Genomic DNA, 6,000 nt, shown 5'->3' on the forward strand with positions numbered 1-6,000 from the left:
CATGATGTTTCAAATTAATCTCAATCATTAAATTTTAGCCATCCATATCTTTACTGTGATGTTGATGGCATGCAGGCATAGTAGCATATAATTTAATTCGTTTCTGGTGTCTATTTCTGAACACAATGAAGACAAGTTGACTTCTATTCGCTACCAATAGTATTTCAGTTAGAAAAAACTAGCTTGCATATGAAGTGAGAATGATTCCAAACTTTTTCGGATTTGCTTATTAGATGAACTTTAATTTCCTATAAGAAAAAACTTTTGTAAAATAAAATAAATTTCATAAATAATTGATTGTTTGATGCCAAAGTTTGATAATTTTTTTTCTTTGAATGAGATCTCAATTCTAGCCATAGCTTTATTAGATATTTTACAATTAGAATCTTTTTTTATTTATTTATTCCAATCTAGTTCCTCCACCATCGTGAACCCTAGTTACATTTAGACATGATACGCTTTTTAGTTATTGAAAGAACCCAAGTACTCTTTTGGATCCGGGAAACAACTCTCTTCTTTAATGAATTACCTGATGGGATACCAATGAGGACTTTGGTTTGGAATTGTAGAGGAGCAGGAAATGAGGATTTTCTTGGGGTGATTAGAGACCACCCTATGTCTTTAAGATAAATTTTACGTCGTTTAGGTTCCTATGAGATGAAGCCAAATATCTTCCTAAAAATAACAATCACTTTTCTTATGGTAATAACACTTCAAGTCATGAGAAAAAACTAGTTATAGACTAGATTTGAGTGTTAGAAAGAAAAATTGATTAGACTTGAAAGAGGAATTATTATATGGAGAAGGCATATGAGAAAGTTATAAATAAATCATAAATACACTATTTTATTTATAGTTGTATGTGACAGTATTAAAGAGGTTGTATCTTTAAGATGCTTGTTGGAGTAGTTGTGTCTTAAGACACTAGGCATATCTTATTAGAAAGAATATGTTTTTTCTAAAAAAGAAAAAAGAAAATAGGTGTCCTTTTACTTTAAACTTAGTTTTTCATTCATTATAAATGGGTTTGAGTCACTTCTAAACACTATTTAGAGCCCATTTGTTTATCAACACAACTTAATATCGTTTTAGTTTGTTCTAATTCAATTCATTAAATTTAGGTTAAAATTAGGCTCATACATTTTCTTTCCACATTTGTTACAAAACCCAAATGATTAACATTATTGCACTCTACTTAATAATAAAAGTAAAAAAAAAAAAAAGCATTGAAGTATGTGGTATTATTGTAAATATTGATTATTGGGAGTTGGCTAATGACATTGACTATTAGTGTTCTTGTAATGGGTTAGCCTAAGAATTTAGAAAATAAATATGCAGATAGTAAGTTCGGTTTTCATCGGTGACCTATAAATCTAAGTAAAATTTCAGTTTTTCTTGATCTAATAAATATAAAAATTTGAAGGGAGCCAACTTGATTCATGGTGGTTTGATCATCTATCCATCCTCAAGTTGGCTTAGATATGGTCATATGTGCCTCCTTAGACTTATTAAGCTAGATAGATATATGTGTATATTTTGCTCCACATTGCTTACCTCACACGTTCCTAAGGTTGACGTCTAATTTTTTGTTTGATGAACTAATTTGAATTTTTAAAAACTCTTAATCAATATATATCATTTTTTTGTAAAAAAATATTGTATAGAATATTTCGTTGATGTGGGATACTCGCAGCCATCTGGATCATAGCCTGACAACATAAGGCCAAGTAGCTTTGTCTGTCTGGCCCAAGGGTAATAGACGGACACAAAACCAATAAGGCATTGGATACATCGTCTAATATGCCTAATAAGCATTAATTGCAACAGACATTAAGTGTAACCGTTACGAGGCTAAAACGCTAGCCTTTAAGGCTCATCAAGACGTGACAACTGTTATAAGCTAACAATCATTGACATTAAAGACAGTAAGGTACAATAAAACGCAATCAAAGACACCATTAAGGCACCAAATAATACGTTACAATTAGGCAAGAATAAATAACCACACTTGGCTATAAGAAAAGGTATGCTGCCATTTTTCCAAAAAAACTCTTCTCCTCCTCAAGTCTTTTCTCTCTCTGACTTAAGCTTTAGAGGTGCATGCCCGAAAAACCCATCTGAACATTCCTATGTGTAGGTCGAATTGTCATCTAAGCTTCAAAGGCTATCCAAACATTCCTTGTTAGTCGTGCACCAACATTGGCGTCGTCTATGGGAATAGAACAGAAAAGCCCACAAAACACGATGGCTAACACGCCTCCTGTAACTCAATCAACTAATGTCGACGAGTGATTTCAAGCTTGGCAAGAAAAGATGGAAAATAAGTAAGAAGAGAAAGAACGACGAATGCAATCCTTACTTTGGCAAGGCAAACAACTAAAACAAGAAAACCAAGAACTATGGGCTTAGATGGCTTTGGGGTGTCGCTCAAAAAGCTGTCATACCCTCAATTAGTAGACAACTTCAAGATGGGATCGAAGCTAGACGAAGAGAGCATCTCAGCGATACGTTGAGTCACTTTGCAAGTGGACAAGGAACTATTTACCACCAGTTCCCCAACGTTGCTTGAGTTGGTGTATTCACCAATTGACTAGACTTAACCAAATGGGGTCGTAAGTTCTGTGAGAGAAAAATGAAAAAGAGGGTAAGAATAGGGTTCACATTTATTTGATGCCTTGAAAGCCAGTCTAGGGCCTTAGGACAGAAGAGTGTTGGCACTATCGCACATGTTAGAGGCCTTAAAGGCACGATTGGGCCAACCCAATGAGGAGACATCACCAAGTTGTTTACCTCAACACCTAGTATTAGAACTACCACCAACAAATGACATGATGAGAAATGGCCCACTTAGTTTTATAAGTAGACGTGGATGACATGCTCACCACATCGTTTAGCCCGCGCATCATTAGTTACGAGCAACCTAAAGGGTCTATGGTCCCTAAATTCACTATGTATGATAGGACAAGTGACCGTTTGACCATCCGATGCATTTCCAATAGTTGATGACGTTGGATATTGGCAACGATGTGCTGTTATGCAAGGTATTTCTAACTAGTCTCTATGGTCCAAATCTATCTTGGTTTTACTAACTCTTGCAAAACTCCATCATTTCTTTCTAGGATGTATTAAAGGTCTTTGTAAGGCATTATCTATGTTTTGCTTGGCAGAAGTAGAATATAAGCACCTTGTAAAATCCCATCCAACCCTTATAAACCATGCCATAAAGGAATAAAGCTCGAGTGGGAACCACTGGACCCATAAGACACTATTTTCTTTCTCAAAATTCAATTATGAAGTTTTCTTAATTATAGGTTATCAAAGATCTTTCCATACCCTATGCTCAGATCAGGTTAGGAGCATGTGAAACTATATTAGGTTTTTCTAAATCTTATGCACAAAAAAAAAAAAAAAAGCATTTTTAAAATTTAATAAGAAATAGAATTTTCAATACCTTAGATTTGGACATTCCCAAATCTAATCCACTCAATGACGACGACAAACAAATCCTCTGGAAGATCATAAGTCTCATAGACACACAATCTTCCACTCGATGGCTCTTCCTTAATCTTAGCATACTTCAAGTATGGGGAGAAGAGATGGATGAGAGGGAAAGAGATGGTGGAGGTTATGGTTTTTTTTCTCTTTGAAGGTGGAAGACAATTCTATGGAAAATTTTGGAGACCCTAACCCCTAAGGGGGTTATTATGGGGTTCCCCATTGGGCTTTAGTGACTTGAGCCCACTAAGAACTTGGATTTGTAACTCAAAGATTTGAGAGGTAATCTTGATAGGTGATAGTACTACCTTGTTAGATTACAAACACTGGTTTACGTAGGATACTGGAGTACAGTTAATTATCTATAGTAAGATGTTGAATCAACTTTATAATCAGATTCTGAGGGAGCTAGTACTCCTATGAGTCCTAGTGGTCCTCACTCTAAGTTCATATACCATGTTGGCATGGTTTATAGGGGTTGGATTGACTATTGGTTCACTTTAGTGTATAAGGGCGTTTTGGTAATTACACAAGGTTGCATAAGGGATAGTGAATAAGGTCTTTAGATTAGGCTAATTAATTAATTAGATGGTCCAATATGGTTAATTAAAAAATTAGGACTTGTTTTGGGTTAGATTAAGTGACCTAAACCCTTGTGAGCTTAAGTCGCTTAAGCCCAATAAGGGAACCCTATAAATACCCCTTTATGGGGTAAGGGTTTCCTTATAGCCTTTTAACTGTTGTCATCCACATCTAGAGAGAACAAGAGTCTTGGAATCCACCCTTCCAAAGTCCACTCTTTTGAGTGCCATGGACATGGTTCAAGTAATCCAATTAAAGATTTTATGTGTACGAGACCTTAAGAGCATTCATGCATGTTTTTTATCAGATGGATTTCAATTTGGTAACATCCAAATCGTGGGTATGAGTTTTAATGTCTAGATCTGTATTATTCTATGCTTTTTTAAGCCATTTATTTTCGTTGTATTAGATCTAGAGATTCCTAGGGATAGATGCATGCACTCTATGAGATCTAGGGCATGGAAACAGAGTAATTCTGAGGTTCTTAGCAATTGTATCAGGTCTTAGGTTAAGTTCTTACTTGGTATATCCATGGATTGATATTTCGGTTTTTATCGGCAATATTTCGTCGATATATCGGATATTGGACAACCCCGAAATGATTTTGAGCATCGATTATCTAACGAGAGGAATATCGCAAAAATATTGGGAAAATGGCCGAAATATCGGTTTGGAACCAATAAATCGGCAATAAAATCGCGAGTGGAGCGACGCGTGGAGCAATAAGAAAGAATTGAAAAAAATTGCCAAAAAAATCGTGATAAATCACAGATTTTTTCAAATAAAAAAAAAAATTGCGATTTTTTCAGCCACATTTTTTTTTGAAAATTCCCATATTTAAATTTTTGATGATCCGATGGCCTAAATTTCACCTATGTTTTTATATTATCATTTTATTTTATATTATCCTTTTATTTTTAACACTTTTCATATTTATCTCATTAATCCTATTTTAAAAAATTATTATCACTTCACTATTAATTTATATATATATATATATATATATATATATATATATATATATATATATATATATATATATATATATCCTTTCAATTTTATTTAATTTGAAATGTTTTTATTTTAAAATATTAAAAATATAATTTTACCCAAAAATTTGCTATAATATAAAAAATTAAGAAAGTTCTAATATTTTATAAATTAAAATTAATTTAACAAGATAAATTTTTAATAATTTTAATTATTTAAATAAATTAATGTTAATAGAAAAAGTTGTTACCACATATTTTTAATAAAACTTTAGAAATAAAATATTTTATATAAATTATTTTAATTTTTTATTTAAAATGTAATAAAACATGTTTTAATAAAAACATTTTAAAATTTTTGAAAATTTTAAAATAAATATTGTTTTCAACAAGATGGACTCCCTTCATTTAACAATATGATGGAACCACATCGATATTCATTTTGATATTAAGGACTATTGCAATGTCATATGTATTATATTTATATATAAATTGTTTTTATTCAATAAAATCAAATATTTATTAACTCAATTCTAACTTCATACACTTCCAAAATTCATATTTATTATTCTTAAAATCCAAGTATCAAATCTACCAATATAGAGGCTTACCGATGTTTTTCTTCTTGATCATATCTATGTCAATTACACTTATAAAATAACTTTAAAATGTGTATTCTTGCTTATTTTATCATTTTTTGGAATTTTTCCAAGCATTTCTATGAATTTTGAATAATTTTCGCTCCACCGATATTTGTGAAAAAATGTCCACCAATATTTCTCCGATATTTTCGATAAATCCATAAACTCAAAGTATTGATATATCCGTAATTACCAATATTTTCATCATTGGGTATATCTATTCTAGGGTGTGCTTACATATGTTTTGTTGGGTTGTTTTATTCATCCCATGGCCCCTAGGGATGAATGAATGA

Source organism: Vitis vinifera, chromosome 7 (genome assembly GCF_030704535.1).
Source record: "Vitis vinifera cultivar Pinot Noir 40024 chromosome 7, ASM3070453v1".
In the NCBI taxonomy this organism is placed as follows: Eukaryota; Viridiplantae; Streptophyta; class Magnoliopsida; order Vitales; family Vitaceae; genus Vitis; species Vitis vinifera.